We start from the raw sequence: 14,060 nt of genomic DNA on the forward strand, positions 1-14,060 counted from the left end.
ACACATTTCTTTCTTTTTTTTTTTTTTTTTAATTTAACAGATAGAGTAAGACAGTGAGAGAGAGAGACAGAGAGAAAGGTCTTCCTTCCATTGGTTCACTCCCCAAATGGCCACTACGGCTGGAACTATGCCAATCCAAACCCAGGAGCCAGGTGCTTCCTCCTGGTCTCCCATGTGGGTGCAGGGCCCAAGCACTTGGGCCATCCTCCACTGCCTTCCCAGGCCACAGCAGAGAGCTGGACTGGAAGAGGAGCAACTGGGACTAGAACCCGGCGCCCATATGGGATGCCAGCGGCGTAGGCGGAGGATTAATGAAGTGAGCCACGGCGCTTGCCCCTCTACACATTTCTAAACAAAATCTGTGACCCGATGCGGTTCTGCCAAAGTTCTGTTGCATCAAATAGAAAATGTTAGCAACGACAACTTAGCTTCCTGGTTCTGTTATTTCCTAAGAAAGAAAAGCTGTAACCCGAGGGGAACCAGCAGCTCTCTCCCCTCAGCGCACTCTGAGGACCCTCGTCCCCCCATGTCACCAGCCAGCCCGAGCTTCTGAAAGACACAGGCAAACCCTGTCCTGTAGGGTTCACTGCAGGATGGAACAGCTCCCAGAAGCCACCGGCAGCAGGAACTGGCTCTCAAACTCGCAAGGGCCGGCTCCGTGCAGCCATCTTGCTTTCGATAGGTGTGCTGGGGGAGCCCAAAGCAAGGAGCCTGCATTTGGAGTCCTGGATTTGCTGCTGCTGAGCTTCGGTTAAGTACCGAGCCTCTCTCTGAGCTTCTGTTCTCAGACTCCGATAAACATAGTAACCGCTTTACCGCTGGCTTCAGCGGACTGAAAGGTTCAAAGAAAATAAATGTGAGCAGTTTTTTTAAAATCACCATAGGGGGAAACTGAGGCAGAGGACTGTGCTAGGTTATCCAGCAAGAGAGGAGTGCGAGTGGGGGCCTGGCGCCATCGAGTGGTTCCAGGTCCATATTCTTCCCCATTCCAATAAACTCTTTCCTAATGATACAGTTATTGCTATGATTATTACAATTTTATATGCTTCAAATCAGCTACTGGTTAAACTTCAAAAAATTCATGAAAAGTGTATACTACAAAAAAAAAAAACTATGCATGGATTTCAAATTACAGCAAAATAAAACTTTTTTTTTTTTAAATTTTTGACAGGCAGAGTGGACAGTGAGAGAGAGAGACAGAGAGAAAGGTCTTCCTTTTGCTGTTGGTTCACCTTCCAATGGCCGCCATGGCCAGCGCGCTGCGGCTGGCGCACCACGCTGATCCGAAGGCAGGAGCCAGGTGCTTCTTCTCCTGGTCTCCCATGGGGCGCAGGGCCCAAGGACTTGGGTCATCCTCCACTGCACTCCCGGGCCACAGCAGAGAGCTGGCCTGGAAGAGGGGCAACAGGGACAGAATCCAGCACCCCGACAGGGACTAGAACCCAGTGTGCCGGCGCTACAAGGCGGAGGATTAGCCTGTTGAGCCACGGCGCCAGCCAAAACTAACTTTTAATTCCATTTTCCATGAACTTCTTGAAACATCCACATATACTAATAATTAGAACATCAGACTTGGGCTGTTTGGATGGGTTAGCAAGATCCTCTAGATGGTAGCTTTCTGTTTCAGAAACAAAGGATTTGTTCAGGTAACTGATGCCACTTGGTTTCTTAAGTTCTGGTGTCAGCCTTTGGGGGTAATTATATGACCTAGCAGACATAGGCATTAGTCTTTACTGCTAAGAAAAAGGATGGGGTATTAGTCCATTCAAAGCAGAACTACAACCTGAAGATGTAAAAAACGGGAGAAGACGGGATATAAAAGTAGAAATGTCAAATCTTTTGGGAAATGCGATTTGCTAAATCTTTGTATATTCTGTGTATGCGTTAAAACACTTTGTGGGTGGCTCTGCCTTCTGTTGCTATGCCACAATGCTGAGACTGGGTACTTTACGGAGAACTGGAGTTTACGGGGCTCCTGGTTCCAGAGGCTGGGAGGCCCATGGGCACGAGCTTGTCCTTGGCTTCTGGCGAGGGCCTTCTTGGCAACGTCATAGCATGACCGAGGTTGTCACACGGAGACAGCAAGTGCAGGAGCCCCAGGCCAGGCATCTCTGCTCTATTGCAGGTGCTGGCAGCATCTCCGGGGCCCCACCTTCGGATCTCATTTCTTCCTTGCTATCTTGCAAATGCCCCACCTCCGAATACCAACGCCACCTGGATTTGGGGAGTTCTTTTCAACCCACGAACATAGAGAGGCTGAAAACTTACACCTTCTTAGATGCTTTTTGGTCTCTTTTTTCTCATTTCGTTTTGTGATTTATTGAGAATGAAAAGTCCCTTTTCTCTGGCTGACTTAAAGCTGACTGCGGTTTTAGGGTGGTTAGGGTCTGCAGTGCTGAGACCATGGCAGTGTGGCCCTCGTCATGGGGCAGGGTCTCCCTGCGAGGCCCCCGGGTTGTGCGCGACAACTTCCTCCCCATGTCCTTCCCTTGGCCTCTCTGATCTTCCCCCAGGAAAGGACCACATTACCTTGCACTGTGGTCAGCAGCTTCCCGGGTGGACGTGCAGTGCCCCCCGCCCCCACCCCACACACTGCCCAGAGCAGCGTTACCATCACGCCACTCTCTGTCCACGAACTAGCCAGGAGTCCTGGCTCCCGGGGCTTCTGCTCTGACATCCTTGCCTCCAGGCTCCCATCTGCTTTATCCGATCACTTTATCGTGGCTTCAACAAGCCAGGCCTACTTCAGGCGCAAAGGGGGCTTCACTTTCTTTAGCAGCAAAATGTTTGTTCTTCGCCTGCTGGCTGGAGTTTTCTGTGTGCTCCTCCTGCAGCCAATACAGAGTGTGGACTTTGGAGTCCGACAGGAAGCGGCTGTGACTCTCAAACTTTATCTCCCTACATACACTAGACATATATAGAAGCATCCGTTGAGTGGTTACAGTATGTCAGAGATGGGGAGGGGCTGGCATTGGTAGCGCAGCTGGTTAAGCCTCTGTTTGCCACACCAGCATCCCATATCCAAGGGCTGGTTCAAGTCCTGGCTGCTCTGTTTCTGATCGGCTTCCTGATAATGCTCTTGGGAAAGCAGCAGGAGATGGCCCAAGTGCTTGGGCCCCTGCACCCACGTGGGAGACCTGGATGGAGCTCCTGGCTCCTGGCTTCGACCTGGCTCAGACCTGACTCTTGCAAGCATTTGGGGAGTGAACCAGCAGAGGGAAACACTTTCTTTTTTTCTTTCTCTATAATTCTTTCAAATAAATAAATACATATTTTTAAAAAACTGTGTTAAATATTGGTTCCACTGTATAGTTTATTCACCCTACTAAGCTTGACACGAATATTGTTATTTTTCATTTACAGATGAAAAAAAAACTGGAACACAAAGAAGTGAAACACAGCCAGCCGCTGAGATCCAAAGTCAATCGCCTTTACCACTACTTACCGGCAGCTTGGCCAGTTGTATAAACTTCAGCCAACTCCCGGCCCTCTGCACTCCTTCAGATTCTCTTGTATAAACAGACAGAAGTGCCTACTCTGTAAGATCAATGAGACTGTATACATAAGGCTGCTATCAAAGAGCCTGCCACTCAGCGGAGGCTCCAGCACCATTTGTCTCTTTGCCCCCCTGCCCAGTCACATGGCACTTGTCTTCTACATCCTGCTTCTAGCACAAAGCCTCCTGCAAGGGGGAGGGACTGAGCACAGCGATCTCTCCTTCCCCTAAAACATAGTTCTAACCTTCACCTTTAAATTGCTATCCAGCTGTTCCCTTTAACTTCTAACTTCTGCTTCCTCAACTCAAGCTTTCCACAGGGCAGCTGCCGCAGAGCGTACTTCATTTAGCCAAGTACACGGGGACAGCTAGATAAATGATGACTGGCTGGGCAGCGCAGGCCCCTGGGTGCAAACACTGCCGGGCCCACGTTGTGACGCAGCAGGTTAACCTACCACCTGCAATGTTGGTCTCCCACACGGGAGCGAGGGGCCGAGTGCCAGCTGGCCCACTGCGGATGCAGCTCCCTGCTAATGCACCTGGGAAAGCGGAAGATGGCCCACATATCTGGGCCCTGTCATCTATGTGGGAGACCCGGATGGAGCTCCAGGCTCCTGGCTTTGGCCTGGACCGGCCTCAGCCATTGCAGCCATTTGGGGAGTGAACCAGCAGATGGAAGATCTCTAACTCTGCCTTTCAAATAAATAAATATTTTTAATAAAAAGAAAGATACTTCTACTATTTATTTATTATTTTTTAAATTTATTTACAGGTAGAGTTATAGACAGTGAGAGAGAAAGAAAGAAAGGTCTTCCTTCCGTTGGTTCACTCCCCAATGGCCACTACAGCTGGCATGCTGCGATGATCCGAAGCCAGGAGCCAGGTGCTTCCTCCTGGTCTCCCATGTGGATGCAGGGGCCCAAGCACTTGGGCCATCCTCCACTTTGTTCCCAAGCCACAGCAGAGAGCTGGACTGGAAGAGGAGCAACCGGGACTAGAACCTAGCACCCATATGGGATGCCGGCACCGCAGGCGGAGGATTAATGAAGTGAGTCACGGTGCTGGCCCCCAAGAAAGATACTTCTATAGAAAAGTTTCATTCTACATTAAAAGTGTTTTTTAAAAAAGGTACATGGTAAATATATATTCACAATCTACCATCTATCTTCCGTGAGTTACAAATTAATGAGATAATTGGGCATAAATTCTAATTTTAACTTTCCTATATGTGTGGCCAGTGATGTACATAGTTGCTAAAGCCCAAGCAACTCTCGGTGTTTTCAAAAGCCTTACTGTATCTTACTGACCTGCTCCTTTGCCATGAAAATAATGACTACAATAGAAAGTATGAATAGTCCCCAGCTTTAAACATAGATGGCAGCCCATTAGGATTTAACTGCTGCATAGACGGGTTGATTATTCTTGGCTGGTGATTTCCTTCTGAGGTAGACATAAAGACGAATAAAGCAACGGGAATTTATAGAATTGGCTAACCATTGTGTTAAGCCAATCCTGGGAGTGGGCCAAGATAAGAAAGCCAGAAATGATTCCACCGACACAGACCAGAGCCAAAACAAGGAAGACAACCGACTGAAGGTTCTAGAATGGTTCCTGCTCGTTGAGTTCTTAAATAGACCCTGGCCATGGAAACCTGGTCCCAGCAGATCCCACAGGAAGAATACAGTGCCAAGCCCTCAGGCCTGGCCCTCTGCCAGCAGGAAGACTCCTGTAGCCACAACTCCAGGGCTGTAAGGCCCGCTTTCTCCCCGTTAGCGCAGGTGGCCACACCTGCCTTGGCATTTAGCTCTTGTCATGACTCTTCAGACATTCTTATTTTTACCCATCATTTTTTTTTTTTAAATGAGACAAAGTGATCCATTTCTTCCCTAGAGTTTCTCATTCTGAGTTCCTTGGATAGAAAAAAGTTGATGGGAGTCAAAAGGAGACAATGTCAAGTGGCAATGATTTCTCTAATGGGGACACGTGGCAAACCACACCTTCCCACCAAGCAAGGGCCGGGCCAAATGGGAGAAAACCTCGAGTCAGCCATGTCCACGATTTCTACGGAAGTGATCAATTTCTGATATAATCAGAAATGAGTAGCTTTGAGGGCGAATTTCACAGCTCCACTTCTAAAACTACATGTTTCATTAGAGAAAACATCAAACAAGTTGTTGCTAATGTATCGGGAAGAAGAGACACTAGATCAATACCCAAGCTTCCAGACAGGGAGAGAATTTACCAAAACCCAAACATGTTGGAATGAGGATAGTGAGTCCTTCCAAGGGGAACTTCCGGACCCACCTAATTCAAGCTGCAGCATCTCCAGTTTTCCTTCATTCTGCTCATTCCTCTTCCATGACACGTACAATATATTATCACCACTTTTATTCAGGGAGTAAGGGCAGTAATGTCAATGCAAGGTCGAACTCTCAGAAGAAATACGCAATCTTCTAGAAGTTTCCAAACAGTATTGTACAGTCTCACTGTCCAGAGTTCTTGTCCCATTTTCCTTCTCAGGATATGAAGAACACCTTCCCATGAGAATCCCACCTGGCAATATCTGAGTATTAGCAATGTCTTACTTTTTTTGCTGTGAACACCGCAGAAGGCTACTTTGGTCACACATAGATGACAGAGGACCACAGACAGGACGGCGCTCATGATGAACGTTTCCCAATCTACATTCGAGAGGAAGGAGCTCTGGGGGTTCACTTCGCTCTCACATTACTATAGAACATGCATTGCCGATGTTGACATTCAGTTGTTTTCTAGAAAGTACACAATTTCTTATCTGAAAAGTCTAAAACGGAAGTCCCAAATGCTCCTTAGGGGTAAAAACAAAGTCAATGTTAAATATATATATGTGTGTGTGTGTGTGTGTGTATAATAAACCACAAGTAACTTCTGGTATGGCTCCCCAGAGTGGACATAAAGGGATGTGGGGCCGTCACACAGCTCATAAGAGCTATAGCAGGACACGGTCCACAGACCAAAGACAAACAACTCACTGTGGCCAGAGCTCTTCTCAACAACTCCGGCTGCTTAGTAATTTGTTACCCCTGGCCACTGGATCCCAGCATAGGAGACTGGAATGTCATACCTCCATTCACAACACCGTCTCATGGAATTATTTTTTCCGGATTCCTTGGGAAGTTAAAGTATTTGAGAAGAATATCAGGAACTGTTGTTCCAGCCTGTTTTGCAAGCAGATAATTGCCTTCCAAGTCCATTCTTTCAGGAAATGATGTGTGCAGCATTGTTCCCGGAGTGGGTGGCAGTGTGTTTTAGCAGGACCCACACATGCACGTTAGAGCAAAACAAAACAGAAGCAGGCAGGCTGAGCCACTTCGCTGAGCTCAGACTTTCTGAGTCTGGTCTCTAGATAAGAGGCTGGCCCCAGACAACCCACTCACATACCAAGAACATTCTTTTGAGAGGGTGTAAGCAAGACTTATTTCCAGAAATGAGAAATTTCACCCAAATCACTAACTGTGGTCATAAATAATGTTGGCAAATTAAATGTAATCGAAATGCTGCTTAGCACAGATCCACCTGCGAGGTTACACTTTTCTCTAGCCTGGGTCTGAGTCAAAGGCCAGCCTGGGGACGAGAAGTAAAGCACATTTCACCCTGAGAAGCACCTCTGGTTCCATGGAATATATTAGCTGACCTTCCTGAAGGTGACATCATTTGTGGTCCCAGCTGGGTGGGTGTGCCAGCAAAGGACTTACAAAACCAGTGTTTCTTTGGCCTCAAGACCATGGGAAGCTGTCTAATGCAGCTGGGTGTTCCACAGAGGACTGCTATAGACTTCACCTTAACCTTGAGCTTCTTTTGATCATGAACAATCGACCTCTATGGGTAGGTGACAGAGCAGATGCCCTGATGGATATCTATGGGATAACGATGACGATGATAACAACATCGTTAGGAAGCAAACAGTAAATAGAGCACGTACACACGTGAGAGTCTATTGTAAACACACTATTGTAAACACACTTTTGAGGTTCATATTGATCCTTTCAAGTTCACAGATCAGGAAGTTGAGGCACAGAGAAGCCAAGTAGCCCATGGTCGCCCAGCTACTAAGGGACAGAGCTGGGACTTGAATGCCCAGTGGGCCCTCGTGCCCTCAGCTACACCACACTCACAGCTCTGGTTCTGCTATTTCTGTCCGACTCAGTGATGACAGAGTGGCCATGTCTTCGTAGAGGGTGGCACTTGGATGTTTTGTCACTGAATGGGAAGTACTGAACATCTTCTAGTTACAGTCCAAATGTCTTACACAGAAACATCGTAGTTCTATTATGAATCAACGTTAGCTTCCAATGGTGGCTGTGGAGAGGCTTGGCTTTCCCCTGAACGACACACTGCCTTGCTCTACGATATGCTACTTTGAAAAAGAGGGACCTGCCTCCGAGGCCTGTCTATGCCTGCACTGTCACTCAGCAGTTTAAAGATGTACTATTACCTTTAATCCTTAAAGGCTTTTAAAAACTAATTACCAAATACAGAGTTAGGTTATAGAGAAAGGCCTCAGTTCTTTCATTTCACACTTTAAAATAATAAATGTGAAGAGACACTGGACTATAGCATATGCATCCACCCACCCATCTACCCACTTACCTACAGCCATCCATCACTCACCCACCCATCTACCCACTCACCCACCCATCCACCCACAGCCATCCATCACTCACCCACCCATCTATCCACCCATCCACCCACCCATCCATCCACCCACTCACCCACCCATCCATCTATCCATCTACCTACTCACCCACCCACCCATCCACCCACTCACCCATCCATCTATCCATCTACCCACTCACCCACCCATCCACCCATCCATCTATCCATCCACCCACTCACCCACCCATCCATCTATCCATCTACCCACTCACCCACCCATCCATCCACCCACTCACCCATCCATCTATCCATCTACCCACTCACCCACCCATCCACCCACCCGTCTATCTACCCATCCACCCACCCACTCACCCACCCATCCACCCACCCATCCATCTATCCATCCACCCACTCACCCACCCATCCATCTATCCATCCACCCACCCATCTATCTACCCATCCACCCACCCACTCACCCACCCATCCACCCACCCATCCATCTATCCATCCACCCACTCACCCACCCATCCATCTATCCATCTACCCACTCACCCACCCATCCACCCACCCATCCATCTATCTATCCACTCACTCACCCACCCATCCATCTATCCAATCAATAAGCTCCATATGCCTGGCACTGAGACTCGAAAGGGGTCTAACAGACAAGGTTCCTATCCTCATGGAGCTTGCATTCCAGTAAGGGAAACTTTAAATAAAAGTTGAGAGTGCACCACTTCAGACTGAGTCGTCACAGAAGGCCTCTCTGAGAAGCCAATGTTTGCACAGAGAGCTAAAGAAAGTGGGAGACAGAGTCCTGATAGGCCCTGGGGGAAGAGGCTGGACAGCGAGGCCCCCAGCTGGACGTTAGCTGAGGTGCTGACCATCAGCAGGACAGTCAGAGAGGCTGGATGAAACGCGGCAGGTACACAAGGGTGAGTGATGAGAAAGAGGGCAGGGCCTGAAAGGCCAGGCAAGGAGCATGGATTTGATTTTATTTTTAAATTTTTTACTTATTTGAAAGTCAGGCTGGCACCGCGGCTCAATAGGCTAATCCTCCGCCTTGCGGCGCTGGCACCCCAGGTTCTAGTCCCAGTCGGGGCACCGGATTCTGTCCCGGTTGCTCCTCTTCCAGGCCAGCTCTCTGCTGTGGCCCGGGAGTGCAGTGGAGGATGGCTCAAGTGCTTGGGCCCTGCATCCGCATGGGAGACCAGGAGAAGCACCTGGCTCCTGGCTTTGGATCAGCGAGGTGCGCAGGCTGCAGCACGCTGGCCGCAGCGGCCATTGGGGGGTAAACCAACGGCAAAAGGAAGACCTTTCTCTCTGTCTCTCTCACTGTCCACTCTGCCTGTCCAAAAAAAAAAAAAAAAAAAAAAAAAAAAGTCAGTTAGAGAGGAGGAGAGAGAGTCAGTTAGAGAAATCTTTCATCTGCTGGTTCACTCCCCAAATGGTTGCAATAGTCAAGGCCTGGCCAGGCTGAAGCCAGGAACCCAGAGCCTCCTCCAGATCTCCCAAGTGCGGGGGCCCAAGCACTTGGACCATCGTCTGATGCTTGCCCAGGCCACTAGCAGTGAGCTGGATCCGAAGTGGAGCAGCCAGGACTTGAACCAGAGCCTGGGAAAGCAGTAGAAGATGGCCCAAGACCTTGTTCCCTGCACCCACACGGGGAAACCTGGAAGAAGCTCCTGGTTCCTGGCTTTGGTCTGACCCAGCCCTGGCCATTGTGGCTGTTTGGGGAGTGAACCAGCAGACAGAAGATCTCTTCTCTGTGTCTCCCTGTCACTCTTCCTCTCAAATAAATAAAAATAAAACCAAGATTTTGAGAAGGCAGAGTGGCAGAGAGGGATCTTCCATTCATTGGTTCACTTCCCAAACAGTCACGAGGCCAGGGCTGGGCCAGGCTGAAGGCAGGAGCTCGGAGCTCCATCCAGTCTCCCACAGGAATGGCAGGGGCCCAGGAACTAGGACTATTACCGGCTGCTCTCCCAGGTGTGTTAGCAGGGAGGTGTAGCAGAAACAGAGCAACCAGGAATTGAACAGGCACTCTGATATGGGATGCTGGCATTACAGGCTGTGGCTTAACCCTCTGCACCACAGTGCCAGACCGCAGCTTCAATTTTATTGCGTGGAAGAGGAAGTCATTGCAGGGTTTAAGCAGGTGAATACATGATTCGATTCAGGCTTTCTAGAAGACAGGGGGCAGCTGTGTAGAACATGGTTGGGGGGCGAGAGTGAAGGCAAGTAGGATGGCAGTAGTCTAGGTCAAAGAGAAGGAGCTTCCAGTAGAATTGTAGCAGGGGAGTGCGTAGTAGGGGTTGCTGGCTGGATGTTGGAAGTATCGTGAGGGCGGAGCCCACGAGGCTAACTGGTGGTTAAAAGTGGAAGGGAAGGGAACCATCAAACACGATTCCTAGACACAGCTACAAGTGGTTTCAGGGAGCAGGGTGACTGCAGTTTGGGCTGGGAAGGGCTCAAGGGAGAATTCGGAGTGGGCCAAGTGGGGACGGCGGCAGACATGGGCAGCTCTTTGCTGGCACTTTGCTGCAAATGGGCACAGATGAATGGAACGGTAGCTCAGGGTGGGCGCCGGGCGTAGGGAGGGCTTCTTAGCGTTTAGATGGAGGCTGTGATGCATTTGTTACGTGCTAAATATGCAATTTTGCAAAATCTCTAGGTTTTCAAAGGGTCACCCTCTGAAAAAGTGGAAGTAAAAGGAACAGTTTAATTGACTACAACTAGTGTTTAAAACATGCACCCGTCTTGTGTGTACATTTAACCTGTTATTTAAGACGTGAGGTAGCACACGAATGGTCCGATCCACGTGCCTCAGCCTGACCACGAGTATGACCACCTCCTCTCCAGCTCTGTGGTCTGGAGTTAGGCTTTCTCTAACACTTGGCGGTGAACTTGCTAATATTCACTCTCGGTGCTCCCAGGGGGGCAGCGGAGCGCAGTGACCGGACCTCAGCGGTACAGAACGCCCTGCTCTGAGCTGGCGCCTTGCCATCACCTCCCCCTGCAGTTGCTGTAACCTTCTCTACAGTGGAGAGGGAGTAACTGTGTAACCTCTACACGGTGGAGAGGAGTCGGAACAGCTAAGCAAAGTTTCACTGAGGACTTGGGGGTGGCAAAAATGGAAAACAGTCACAACTCTAACTAGAGAAGCTGGGTTGCAAAGAGTGACCCACCTGACTTTAGCTCAGGTGCTCCTATACAGAGGACTCCTTGCCCTAGGCTGAAGTGGCATGGGGCAGAGGTTACCTGCAACCCTGCCCACTGGGGAGGGGAAGAGACAGGAGATTTGCAGGGACAGGAGGGACTCACTACTTCCTTAAGGGTTAATGGTAGCGATACCTGCTCATTTCAGGACCAGAATATAATGATCCTACTGCACGACCACGCTACGAAGCCTACACCAGGCTTGGAAGACAGTAAGTCCACCTGGATACCGGAGACAGATGGACAGACAGACACACAGACACACACACACAGGAGACAGGCCGTGTTGTAATCTCACCACTACACACGCTGTAGGGGCCTGGGAGTTCCACCACCACCCTCATTGAACAGTCACCCAGGAGAAGAGGAGAAATGAGAAAGAAGTCCTTGGGGGTTGCTCTCCACCCTCACCTGTCACTTCCCCAGCCCCAGTGTGAAAGCTGACAGGCAGCAACAGCACGGCCATCCCAGTCACCTCACAGCCCACACTTGGCGACACTCACTGGACGTGCAGGAGGAGCTGTCTGCTTCCGGGGAACCATCACTGCTACCTAAGAACGGTAAACACGGCAGTGTGTGCCTGGCTGTGGGGGCCTTTCTTCTCACCTACTTCTTTTCTTTCTTTTTATTAAAGGTTTATTTATTTGAAAGGCAGAGTTACACAGAGAGTGAGAGAGATCGATCTTCCATCCGCAGGTTCACTCCCCAAATGGCTGCAATGGCTGGGGCTGCGCCAGGCCAAAGCCAGGAGCCAAGGAGGGGCCCAAGGACCTGGCCCATCTTCCACTGCTTTCCCAGGCGCATTAGCAGGGAGCTGGATCAGAAGTGGAGCAGCTGGGATTCGAACTGGCGCCCAAACGGGATACTGGTGTTGCAGGCCGTAGCTTTAACTGCAACACAACAGCACTGGCCCTAGCCTACTTCTAATTTTCAACAGATTATATTAAAAACCTTAAAATCTGCACCAAGTAAGGGGAGGAAACTGAGAACTTACTGTTTCGGGGCAGCAAGTATAATAATAGAAAACAAGGTAAATGGGGGGAGGCCGGGACTGGGGTCCAAGAAGGACTTGGCCCTAAACAGGAGAAGCCTGCTTCCTCTCCATACCCCACAGTGCAGGGCCTGGGCTCCCCTCCAGCTCTGCTCCCAATTCCGGCTTCCAGCTAATGTGCACCCTGGCAGCAGTGATGGCCCAAGCAGGTGGGTCCCTGCCACCGACATAGGAGACAGGGACTGAGTTCTGGGGTGCTGGCCCAGTCCTGGCTGTTGTGGATGTTTGGGAGAGTGTATCAGCAGATGTATTTCAAATAAATAAAATGAATTTAAAAAAAAAAAAAAACACACCTCCGGTTCCACCAGTTAAGCCCCGAGTTTAGAGGGCCAGTGCTGTGGTGCAGCAGGTTAAGCCACTGCTTGCCACACCAGCTTTCCATATCGGAGCGCCCGTTCCAGTCCTGGCTGCTCTGAACAGATCCATCTCCCTGCTAGGGAGCCTGAAGAAGCAGCAGCAGGTGGCTGAAGTATTTGGGCCCTTGTCATCCACATGGGAGATCCAGATGGAATTCTTGGCTCCTGGCTTTGGGTCTGGTCCAGCCCTGGCTGTTAGAGCCATTTGGGGATAGAACCAGCAAATGGAAGTTCTCTCTGTCACTCTTTCAAATAAGTAAATAAATAAATCTTAAAAAAAAAAAAAAAAGACTCTGAGTTCATTTCTTCAACCAAACAAGAAAATCTGCTACAGTGGCCCCGCATAGTGCACCTGGTCCCATGCCTGGGAGCATGACAGTTTTTGTGGGCCAGCTAAGAGCCTCATCGCCACACACCTCATTGTTTCTACCAAGAGGCTCGCTCCAAGTTCCAAACACATGACCCAAGTGATGTTTTAGGGAAAAATAGTGTTAATTGGGGCTAACTGTGATATCTTCAAAGCAGTAAGATTTCAAGTTTCTACTTCTGCCGTTCATGGTCTGCCTTCAAAGCTTAGGATCTTCCAGAAATAGCAAATAATGTAAACGAGCTGATGACCAACTGTGCAGGTGGAAAATAGGATGCACTCACCTGCTCTTTCCACATTTCTCCAGGTCCAACCACTGTGAAACGCAAATGCAATGCAAATGCGATGCAAATGGCGAGGAGAATTCAAATCTTCCTTACCCGGACTCCTGACCCGCCCTACAAGGAGAGAACTTCCTGTTTACACAGTAAGCACATTTCCCAGGCAGGGGATATGAAGGAGCAGAGGACACATTCTTTACCCTGGAACAGTTTCGCCTTCTGGGAAAGGAAGTGGGAAACCCTTCCACGAGGGCAGCTGCCACACAAAGCCCCATCCTAATGTCTCACTAATTGCAGGAAAGCCAACTGCTTATCTGGAAGCCAGAGAAGACCCTTCAATGTCTTTCTCGATTTCCCTCATTTGCAGGGATGGCGCTCTCGAGAGCGAGAACTCAGTGACCTGGGCTCAGAGTTCTGACATGGGGCACATTACCCGACTCTGACGCCGTGCCAGGGATTGTAGAAGTAACAGACACAGTACACAGATATATCTATATATGGATGACAAATCCTCATAATCTAGATTCCCAACCGAGATCTTCATCTGCATCCCTGCCCTGTCTAGACTAGGAGTTACTATTTTCAGCTACATTCTGAAAAATCCAACGGCAGGCTGCTCACTTCCTCGATCCACCGCTCACACAGCTGAGACCGC

The sequence above is a fragment of the Lepus europaeus genome, chromosome 3 (assembly GCF_033115175.1).
Source record: "Lepus europaeus isolate LE1 chromosome 3, mLepTim1.pri, whole genome shotgun sequence".
Taxonomy (NCBI): domain Eukaryota; kingdom Metazoa; phylum Chordata; class Mammalia; order Lagomorpha; family Leporidae; genus Lepus; species Lepus europaeus.